Source organism: Arvicola amphibius, chromosome 6 (genome assembly GCF_903992535.2).
Source record: "Arvicola amphibius chromosome 6, mArvAmp1.2, whole genome shotgun sequence".
NCBI lineage: Eukaryota > Metazoa > Chordata > Mammalia > Rodentia > Cricetidae > Arvicola > Arvicola amphibius.
Window position 1 is genome coordinate 34,153,140 of NC_052052.2, and position 11,978 is coordinate 34,165,117.

At 44.8% G+C, this 11,978-nt stretch overlaps 1 protein-coding gene and 1 pseudogene across 1 annotated transcript in view; both read right to left on the minus strand.

Moving 5' to 3' along the window:
* The window catches only part of LOC119817570 (BUD13 homolog), a 90,325-nt gene that overhangs the window by 64,236 nt on the left and 14,111 nt on the right, over nucleotides 1–11,978 (minus strand).
* On the minus strand, nucleotides 2,906–3,149 carry LOC119816305 (annotated as a pseudogene).

An 11,978-nucleotide genomic window follows, 5' to 3' on the forward strand; every position in this document is an offset into this window, starting at 1 on the left:
ATGGAGTTTCTCTCTGTCACTCTGGCTGTCCCGGAACTCGCTTTGTAGATCAGCCTGGCCTCCAACTCACAGATAGCTGCCTGCCTCTACTTCCTGAGTGCTGGGATGAATGGCACGCACCACCACGTCCAGCAAACTCAGGATCCTGTGCATGCTAGGCAAGCATTCTACCACTAAGTTACAAAAAGCATTTCTTTTACGAGAGATAGGATCTTGCTATGTATCCCAGGCCAGTCTTGAATTTACAATGCCGCAATGCCTGACTAACCCAATCACTTCTACCCACTTTTAACAGAGCACTGTTTTGTGGGTGACATGTGCAATAGAATTCTGTAAAATCAGGAAATGAAGTTAACAGGAAATCAGTACTGCCCCATGACTTAGGCTGTCTGCTTCCTTCTGTGGTTTTTTTCCCCTATCCTCGCCAGTTCTGCCCATACCACTCCCTCTCCTTCCTTCCCACTTTCCAGCCACAGTGCTTTCGCTGTGTTTTAGTGGCTTTAGCTGACTGCAGTCTTCTTCCCACTGCCTTACTCAAGCATTGATCTTTCTGACTGATTCCTGCCCTAATAGTACTATATCTGCTCTGCCAGCAGCTATGGCGCTACATAAAGGTGTATGTGTATTTACATGTGTGGATGTGTGTGTATGCGTGTAGAAGGAGAAAAAATGGACAACCTAGTTATAGTGTCCTGCATTTCTGAGTCAGCCTGACTCAGTTGGGCTAAGACACACTTTAAAGGGGGAGAGGGTAGGAGAGAGGAGGTGACAGTTCTGCCCCAGGCTGCTTTGTAGAAGTCTATAATAAATAATAACAAATAATAATGACTATCATTCAATTCCTACTAGTGAGTGCTCTTTTTTTAATATACATATTTATTATTTATTTATTATGTATGCAATATTCTGTCTGTGTGTATGCCTACAGGGCAGTAGAGGGCACCAGACCCCATTACAGATGGTTGTGAGCCACCATGTGGTTGCTGGGAATTGAACTCAGGACCTTTGGAAAAGCAGGCAGTGCCCTTAACCTCTGAGCCATCTCTCCAGCCCCCCTAGTGAGTGCTCTTGATTGTTTTATTTGATCCCAAAATATTTTTTGTTTTTTTAATTTCTCTTTATTACTTTATTATTTATTTTGGGTTTTGGAGACAGGCTTTTAATATGTAGCTCAGGCTGGTCTTGAACTTGCATTGATCCTTCTGCTTCTGCTTCATATAATATTTTTCTAAGTTTGTTTATTTTACATGTATGGGCATTTAGCCTGAATGTTTGTCTGTGTTCTACATGTGTACAGTGCCCTCAGAAGAGAGCATTAGAGCCTCTGATACTAGAGTTACAAATGGTTGTCAGCTGTCAAGTGGGTGCTGGGAACCAAAGCTGGGTCCTCTGCAAGAGCAGCCAGTGCTTTTGGCCACTGACCCATCTCTCCAGCCTCTTCTTTTTTTAATAACCCACTGAGCTCAACTTGGGCTCCATCCACTCAGATGTTTTAAAATGTATGGAACTGCACTCTTAAAGAAAACTGACTCCCCTTCCCCAAAAGCCATCAACTGTCAATGGTTCCTCAGTTAGAGGTGAGTGCTTATGAATCTCTTTTTCCTGCATGTTAGAATATCAATTGCCTTGATCATATGCAGACAACCACAGCTGATGTGCATTCATGAGTTCAGTGGTTGCTTCCGGAAGATACTTCTCTATTCCAGTCCTCCCTGACTTGTAGTTCTAAACCATCTTCCCACATGTTGCTCTAGCTCCAGGGGATCTGACACCCTCTTCTGGTCTCCACGGGTACTGTACTCATTCACACATAGCCACATGTAGGCACATATATGGGTAGACAAAACCCAGCTTTTTAGTCAGGAGGTGATTGCCCACACCTTTAATTCAGCACTTGGGGAGGCAGAGGCAGGTAGATCTCTGAGAGTTCGAGGCCAGTGGGGTCACAGAGCAACCTCTATGACAGCCAGGGCCACATAGAGAAACCCTATTTCAAACAAACAAACAAACAAACAAACAAACAAACGGGGCAGTGATGGCCCACGCCTGTAATCCCAGCACTTGGGAGGTAGAGGCTGGTGGATCTCTGTGAGTTCGAGGCCAGCCTGCTCCACAAAACAAATTTCAGTACAGCCAGGGCTGTTACATGGAGACACACTGTCTCAAAAAACAAAACAAGACAACAACAAAAAAAGCGTATCTATCTGTGGTTGTGCTGCCAGACATGGTGGTGTTTGGAGTCCTCTCAGTTCTTGTCTTCTGGAAATAATTCAGCAGAGAGAGAGCAGACAATGGAAGCAGAAGTTTACTTAGCAAATTCAAGCAAGCATTGCAAAGAGATGAAAGTGGGCTGTCTGGGGACTGGAGAGAAGGCTCAGTGGTTAAGAGCACTGACTGCTCTTCCCAGGTTCAATTCCCAGCACCCACATGGCAGCTCACAACTGTCCAGTTCCAGGGGATCTGACACCTTCACACCAATGCACATAAAATAAAGTTAAATAAACCATAATTTAAAAAAAAAAAAAGAAAGTGGGCTGTCCCAAACTAGGGATAGTAGCAGAATGGGTTCTGCATTGTAGATTATTTAAAAAGTGAATATTTATGAGGTAGGTGGCATGCTTATGGGATAAGATAACATTTTCCCTCCAAAATCATGGTGGACAAGATCTCTTTTTAGGGTATTTTTTCATGATCCTTTAGGTAGCTAGCTCACAAAGGGAACATTGGGGGCAAGGCCGTAAGGTAGTGCATCCAAGGGGTCTTTTGCAGTCCCTTTAGTGCACCTACGAGGATGCCTTGGTACCTTAGTTTGTGATGGAGCTGGAACAACCTATCTGCAACGTCGGTCAAGGCTCGTTAACCACAAAGGAGCAACCGAGGTACAGCTGCAGTTTTCTTAGTGACTTCATATGGAGACTATTCCATCAGCTTTAGCCAATTGGAGACGAGAATCATCTGACTCGCCCATCCTGCGAATGGCCCTGCAGATAGATAAGGTTTTAAACTGGCCATTAAACAGACCTGTGACCCTGTCAACCTCAGCCACATTCATCTGGATGGACGCGTGGTCCTTGGCACCAGCCATGCGGTTGCTCAGAACATTTCCACGGCACATACAGGTCCACGAACTCACCGGTGTTGTTCTGCATGTCGAGACCGCGCCTGCTCACTAGGCCGCCGGAGCACAGAAACCTAAGTTGATTTTAAGACCGATCTAGGTTCCATGATTGATCTCATAACTGGCTCTCTGGTAATACAATTTGTCATTTGGGAATGGAGGCGTTTTGTTGTTTTTCTAAGCTGCGGCTTTATCATGAAGCCCAGGCAATGGTTTGACAATAGTTTTCAAGGCCCTGTAAACAGGAACACAGTTTGTGCTGTCTGTAAGATGTCCTTTTCTCAGCGCTGTACTCATTTCTATCTTCCTGATGTTCTAGAACTTGGGAGATAGAGGAAAGATCAGAGTTTCCAGGCCGGCCTCAGCTACATGAGCCCTTGTCTCAATAAAAGAAACAACAGGGATCAGGTTTGGTGGCACATGCCTTTGATCCCACCATTTGAGAGGCAGATCTCTGTGAGTTCAGGGCCGTCTTGGTCTACACGGTCAGAGGATCTGTGACAATTGCTGGATAGCCAGGCTCGTCAATCGGTGAGCTCCAAATCTAGCGAGAGACTCTCAAAAATGGTAAGGCGGAAATGCTGACTTCTGTTCCCCCCCCCCACACACACGCATATATCGGCAAAGGATCACACACACCTACACACCAAACAAACAAGAAACTGCCTTCCATTTCCACTCCCCCAGCAGCAGAGGCTACAGAAAAAGAGGTTGGGGGAGAAAAAGCAGCCAGCCATGGCAGAGTGCAGCCTTGCTTCTCTGTTGTGGGCTATTTCTTCACTGTGTGAAGAGATCATTAATGAACGAAACTTCTCTAGTCAGCGGGTCAGCAGCCTGACTTGTGACTGTCAGCATGTCTGGCAACCATCTCTTCTGGGTGGATTTGGGAATGAGACACTTCTTTTTTAACTTTTCAGTTTTTTATTTATTATCATTGTGGAGGTGTATGTGTTTGGGAGATGCACTTTTTTTTTTCCTAAACAAGATTTCTCCGTGGAGCTTTGGAGCCTGTCCTGGAACTCACTCTATATACCAGGCTTGCCTATAACCCTCGGAGATCCGCACGCCTCCGGGTGCTGGGACTAAAAGCTGTGCCACCACCGCCCGGCGGGAGGTGTGCTTTTGCTACAGGATGTACGTGGAGGTCAGAGGACACCTTTGTGCAGTTGGTTCTCTCCTTCCACATTCACATAAGCTCTAGGAAATCAAGCTCAGGTCTTCAGGCTTACAACAGAAAGCACTGTTGCCCACTCCGACCATCACCAGCCTCTCAGGCACTTAGAAACAATTTCATACATGCTATGATCATGTTCATTCTCATTCCCTCCCAACATCTCCAACTTGTCTTCCTCCGACCATGTCCTCTCCTTTGTTGTGTGTGGAACCCACTAGTACTGCCTGGCAGAGTGTTGAGTAATCTCCTTGGCTCGATCTTGCCCTCAGGCACGTCTTGAACCACTGAGTGTGCTTAACCTCTGCCGACTTCAACCTTGTACTCCTCCAGGAACCCCTGGGCTGACTTAGAACAAAGAAACCACTAGTGGTGTGTGCTTACTAAGCTATTAATAAAGATGTACATACAGATTCCCTTTATAGCTTGTAGCACAAATGTATCTTTATAGTGCAGAATATAAAAGTACACTTTGATCAGGGGCATAATACCAGCACTCAGGAGTCCAAGGCCTGGCTTGGGGCTACAAGGTTGAGACCTTGTTGTGTGAATTTTGTTTGTGTTCTGATGAAGCTTGTCTGGAAATCAAGAGGCCAGAGCTAGCCACTAGTTAATCATAAAGGCCAGAGAGTGGTTGTTATGATAAAAATAAAATGCTGCAGGACCCCGAGTGGTGAGGAGGGCAGCGGGTCTTGAGACCACAGCTGGCCACATGGCGGGTGAGAGACCACTGAGACAGATAGGCACTCCATGCAGAGTGAGGTTGGTTGGAGATTTATTTAGTGGGTTATGGAAGGGAAGGGAAAGGAGAGAAGGGGAGAAGGAAGAACAGAGAGAGGCCGAGAGAGAGAGAGACAGAGAGAGAGACAGAGAGAGAGAGAGAGACAGAGGAGAGAGACAGAGAGAAAGAGGAGGGAGGGAGGGAGGGACAGGGAGAAGGGAGTGAGGCAGAAGCTGCCTCTTGGAGAGAGGGAAAGGAAAAGACTTGCAGGTTGGAAGCAGAAGGAAGTCTGCTTGCCTCAGTAGAGGTGGGGAAAGTAGGTGGGGCTTGTCTCTTAAAGGGACAGGACAGACTATTACATTCCCATCTCTTTTTATAATAAAAAGGCGGGAGATTAGGCACAACATATTAAAGGAATTGGGATGGCAGATTCTCAAGACTGCCTGCTGCTTATTTGTGGGCCTCGCCTTGGGGGGGGGCACCTGAGAAAGCTGGGTGCTGGCCACATCCTGGGGTAGCTGGTCTTGTTGTTCCTGTCCGGTGTTTGTGGTATGGAAATCTCTGGTGTCTCTTACACCTGTTTAAGGTATTGGCTGAACAGAGGACAAAGTTAAGTTTAGGAAAAAAGAATTTTAGGACCAGGGAATTGAGAGGGGTGTACCTGACCTGTTTAAGGTGGATCCTTCAATTCGGCTTCCTGGAACTTACAAGAATTCTTTGTGTTTATGAAAACATAAGTTTTAAACAGCAGCATATTTTTTTTTGTTTTTTTCGAGACAGGGTTTCTCTGTGGCTTTGGACCCTGTCCTGGAACTAGCTCTTGTAGACCAGGCTGGTCTCTAACTCACAGAGATCCGCCTGCCTCTGCCTCCCGAGTGCTGGGATTAAAGGCGTGCACCACCACCGCCCGGCTAAACAGCAGCATATTTATATCAGAATGACTGTGATAGATATTTTTTTGCACAATGAAAGTATTTTTAAGGACAGGACAGACCATTACAGTGGGGCACACGTTTAATCCCAGCATTTGCAAGGAGGAAGATCAGGAGTTCAAGGCCACCCTGGACTACAAGAGGTCGAACCAATCTAAAAGAGAAACAGTGCTAGCTGGTGACTCATGCCTATAATCTCAGCACTAGGGATGTGGAGAAAGGAGTATAAGGTTGGTGGAGACAGGATGTTCCCCATTCAGTCTGAGGATTTGTAAAAAACAGGATCCACCCCCCTCCAATTCTGTCTGAGATTTCATAGAGGTAAGAAGTCTCTGGTGGCTGACTGCTCTGCTTCTCTGATCTGTCAGATTCCAATCCCTAAAATCTGACTCTGGGTTTTTATTTAATAAGACTAATTAGATTTGTACATCAACCTTGTTTAAAAAAAAAACTAGAAAAAGACCCTTGCTGCCAAGACAGACAACCTGAGTTCAATCCCCAGGAAATACATGGTAAAGGAGAGAACTAACACATGACACAACATATACATAGACAAAATAAAAACTACAATGCAATTAAAATTAAAAATAAATACTTCACCCCTTTAACCTTGCACTCAGGAGGAAGAGAAGGTTGATATATATTAGCAGTGGTTTTCATTCTTCCTAACACTGCCACCCTCTAATATATGTCCTCATGTTGTGGGGACCCCCAACCATAAAATTATTTCATTGCTACTTCATAAATGTAATTTTGCTACTACTGCCGGGCAGTGGTGGCACATGCCTTTAATCCCAGCACACAGGAGGCAGAGGCAGGCGGAGCTCTGTGAGTTCAAGGCCAGTCTGCTTCTAAAAGCAATAAAAGCACTAGTTCCAGGACAGGCTCCAAAGCTACAGAGAAACCCTGTCTAGAAAAACAAAACAAAACAAACAAAACAAAAAATTTGCTACTGGTATGAATTGTAATGCAAATATCTGATATGCAGGATATCTGATATGTAACCTCTTTGGGGGGGTCACAACCAGAAGTTGAAAACCCCTGGGTTAGTTGGAGGTCAAGCTGGTCTACATAGAGAGTTCCAAGTCAGCCAAGGCTACACAGTGAGAGACCCTATCTCAAAAACAATAAGCAAACAAAAGAAAACAAAAAGAGAACTTTAATGTGTATGGAATCAGGGAAAAGACAAAGAAATGTCTGTGAGAATCATTCCCTCTGGTTTAAGGAAAGCTAAGAAGGGCACTGAATGCTTTCCATTTCCCACCATCTATGCACCCTTGAGGACTAGGGGTGTGGCTCAGAGGCTTCCCCAGCCCCACAATAAATAAAGAGTAAAAGAATAGGGAAGCCACATGTGGTGGTTCAGGCTTGTGATCCTAGCAAATGGGAGGCAGGGGCAGGAGAATCTCGGGTAAAGTCTACACAGGGGTTTCAGACCTGCCAGGGATACATAGTGAGATCTCTTCCCCAGAGGAAAACTAAAGGTAGGAGTGGTGGTGCACACCTATAAACTCAGCACTCTGTGAGTTCAAGAACAACCTGGTCTACCCAGCAAATTCCAGGACAGTCAGGAATACACAGAGAGACCCTGTCCTAAAACGTGCCCTTTCCCAAAATGTGTAGCCCTGGCTATCCTGGAACTAGCTATGAAGACCAGAGATCTGCCTGCCTCTGCTTCCCAAATTCTAGAATTAAAAGTGTGCACCACCACCACTAGTTCCAAGTCAAACAAACAAAGAAACATAAGTATATTTAAAAATGAGGGCTGGAGAGATGGCTCAGCGGTTAAGACAATTGCCTGCTCTTCCAAACCATCTATATTGAGGTCTGGTGCCCTCTTCTGGTCTGTAGGCATACACGCAGACAGAAATTGTATAATTAATAAATAAATAAATAATTTTTTTTTAAAAAGAAAAATGAATGTAGGGACCTGGTAGTGGTGGTGTACACCTTTAATCCCAGTACTAGGGAGGCAGAGGCAGGAGGATCTCTGATCTAAAGAGCTGGTTCTGTGAGTCTTAGGCCAGCCTGGTCTACAGAGCAAGTTCCAGGTCAGGCTCCAAAGCTACACAGAGAAACCCTGTCTCGGAAAAAACAAACAAACAAACAAACAAACAAACCAAACAATGACTGTAGAGTCTGAGAGGTGGCTAAGTAGCTAAAAACACTTGCTCTTGCAAGGCAACTGGACCTAGTAACCACATGGCAGCTCACAGCCATCTGAAACTTCAATTCTATGAAATCCAATGCCTTCTTCTGACTTCTGAGAACACTAGGCATTTATGCAGTACACTTACACATATAAAGGCAAAACACTCATACAATGCATAAGATAAATAAATCTTTAAACATTTTAAATTGGGCTGGAGAAACAGCTCAATGGTTAAGAGCACTTGGTGTGCCAGGCATTGGTGGCACATGCCTTTAAATCCAGCAGATGGACTTCTGTGAGTTTGAGGCCAGCCTGGTCTACAAAGTGAATTCCAGGACAGCTAGGGCTGTTATACAGAAAAACCCTGGCTTGAAAAAGAAAAAAGCAAACAAAAAAGGAGCATTTGTTGCTCTTGCAGAGGTCCCAGTTTCGGTTCTTAACACCCATATGGCAGCTCACTAACATGCATAGCTCCAGTTCCAGGGGATCCAGTGCCCTCTTCTGACACTAGACACACACATGATGCACATGCACAACGTAGGTTAAACATTATACGTGCAAAATAACATAAATCTAAAAATTTTTTAATTTTTTTATTTTTCCGAGACAGGGTTTCTCTGTAGCTTTGGACCCTGTCCTGGAACTAGCTCTTGTAGACCAGGCTGGCCTCGAACTCACAGAGATCTGCCTGCCTCTGTCTATCGAGTGCTGGGATTAAAGGCATGCGCCACCACCGCCTGGCTAATTTATTTTTATTATGAGGCTGGAGAAATGACACATCAGTTGAGAGCACTTGTCACTCCTCAAGAAGACAGGAGACTCTGTCCCCAAGACTCTGTCCCCAGAGTCTGTGTCAGGAGGCACAAAACAACTTAGCTCTGAAAGATCCAATACCCTTTTTGCCTCTGGAGTCACCTTCACATATGTGGCATACACACAAACATGCATACATTAAAAAAGTTTTAAATTTCGGGAGGCAGAGGCAGGCGGATCTCTGAGTTCGACTTCGAGGCCAGCCTGGTCTACAAGAGCTAGTTCCAGGACAGGCTCTAGAAACTACAGGAAAACCCTTTCTCGAAAAACAAAACAAGGGGCTGGAGAGATGGCTCAGAGGTTAAGAGCATTGCCTGCTCTTCCAAAGGTCTTGAGTTCAATTCCCAGTCAACCACATGGTGGCTCACAACCATCTGTAATGGGGTCTGGTGCCCTCTTCTGGTCTGTGGTCATACACAGGCAGAATATTGTATATGTAATAAATAAATAAATATAAAAAAAAGAAAAACAAAACAAAACAAAAAAAGTTTTAAATTAAACCCGGTGGTCGTGGCACACACCTTTAATACCAGCACTCGGGAGGCAGATGTAGGCGGATCTCTGTGAGTTCAAGGTCAGCTTGGTCTACAAGAGTTAGTTCCAGGACAGGCTCCAAAGCTACAGAGAAACCCTGTCTTGAAAAACAAACAAACAAATAAACAAACAAATAAATAAATAGAATTATTTGTTTTTAGTTTTTTTAAATGTAAAAGAATTATCTCATTATTTACTTGTGTGCATGTTACATCAGGAAGTGTGTCACAGTGTGCACGTGGAGGTCAGAAGTCAGCTTATGGGAGTCAGTTCCACAAGGTGCATCCTGGGGTTCAAACGCAGGTCCTCAGTCTCAGCTGTAAGTGAGAACAAGAGCGAGACTCAGAGGCAACTCCATTCCAGCTCCTTCCCCTCCTGTGGACACTTGCTAGCTGGAATAGCGTCTGAGTCAAAGCAATCTCAAACCCAAATGTCTTAGTTTAACATTTACACTGTGTGGCTGAATCAGAAGGAACTCAGTCCCTCACCTCAGATCTGATAAGCCCTCAAACATTAGAGAAGTCCCCTCTTCCCTCTGATGAGAATTCTTCTCAGACTTATTCTGAAATAAACATGCCACTCCTAGAGAGCCAGCTCTTTTTCCTTCTTATGTTTGGCCCCACGTGGACAAGAAGCTAGGAGGTTCTTGCAATCCAGAAAGCATCAAGTCCTGGCAGCTCAGTTCAGGTTTAAGTCTTAGATCCTGGCTTTCATTCTGTCTCTGCGTCCCCCCCCTCCCCATTCCTTCTTCCAGCCCCACCCTCTGATTTGGGTGAGAGTTGCTGTCTGTTTGTTGGGACTTCCAGGTCCAGGCCAGGGTGACTGCTACCCAGTGAACCACCTCACACAGCCTTGCTGGGCCCTGCATGTACATTTAATAGATGTAAAGAGGACAAGTGGCTGAGCTTAGCTTGTTGGGACTTCCAGGTCCAGCCAGGATAACTCTACAAACACCCCAAATCAGCTACCCACCTCCCTCTGGGTAGGCTGAGGTCTCTCTCAGTGGGCGGACCACCTGCTAGCTTCAACATGGTTTGTCTGAGACTGCCCAATCCCCAAGCCTGTGCCAGGAGACCTTGCCTAATTCTCAGTTTAAAACTGCTGCTTCATGCCACCAGCCCAGCCTTGTTTTGAGTGGCTTTTAAAAGTGGACTTCCTTTCAGTAGGTTAATTCAATCTACAGACTTCTCTGGCCTGCAGGGACGTCTTTCAGCCCCAGCCTTCCCTCTCTTCCCTTGCCTTCCTGCAATACAGCTATGAACCAAGCCCCAAAAGATAAAGAGCTCTTGGAGGCTTGGTTAAATGACCAAAAATAACTTCCCATCACCCCCACTCCTTTACAGGGAGACTCTTGCTGAGACTATCTGCCTAGATATATACAATTCTCACCCTATCTTTTTCCTCAACAACGGTTAAATACAATCATGTTCTTTCAACGTCTTATAGTGCTGCTACCCACTGAGCCATGGCACACAGCCTTGCTGGGCCCTGCTTGTACATTTCATAGATGTACCAGGGACAAGTGGCTGGGCTTGAAGAGTCCAAGAATAAGAATATAAAAAGTAAAAAATCAAAAAAAAAAAAAGAAAAAGAAAGAAAGTCGGGCTGTGGTGGCGCACGCCTTTAATCCCAGCACTCGGAGGCAGAGGCAGGTGGATCTCTGTGAGTTCGAGACCAGCCTGGTCTACAAGAGCTAGCTCCAGAACAGGCTCTAAAGCTGCAGAGAAACCCTGTCTCGAAAAAACCAAAAAAAAAAAAAAAAAAAAAAAAAAAAAGAATATAAAAAAGTAGATTCCAAAAATAAGGATGTAAAAATAAAGAAATATAAAGTTGTAGGTCTAGGAGAAAGAGAACAGAATGTCAGCAGCTCTCTCGAGGATTAACTATTAACAGTGGGCTACTCTGCTTTAAAACCATCACTCTATTTACAAGGTCAAAGCATGACTCTGCAAACTGAGAGCTAGCCTATGGATATGAGCTGAGTGCATTATCCCTGTTGTGTGAAACTGGCAGCATCAAAGTGGGGGACCACAAGGCTTCAGTAAACACTGCCTGGAAGTACCAAGAAAGACGATTGATTACTAGTTTAACTGAAAACTCTGTTAATGGAGATTGTAAAGCAAGGCAATCTGTATCTGAGTTTTACCTTGAGATTGTAAAAATTCCTTTGTTCAGACCTAATGCTTGGAGTCCCTACTATAAAAAGATGGGTTCAGAAACCGGCCTTTGCCACAGCCTAACAAACACCACCTCTGGCTGTGGTCTCAGCTAGCTGATAAGCTTCTGTGCCCCGCGGTGTTTTTTGTTTGTTTGTTTGTTGTTGGTGGTTTTTTTTTTAATTTATTTAACTTTGCTTCTGATTTTCCTGAAATCTGGTTTCTGGAGTAGAGTTTGTTTCTGGTTTATTAGATTTTGGTGGTCTGGTCTGTCCACATCTTTGCACAACCCCTCAGGACCCAATAAGCTTAGCTCATTGGGGCTGTCAGGACCCAGGCTTTTACCTAAAATCTCTGGTAACACTAGGAGAACAGAAATAG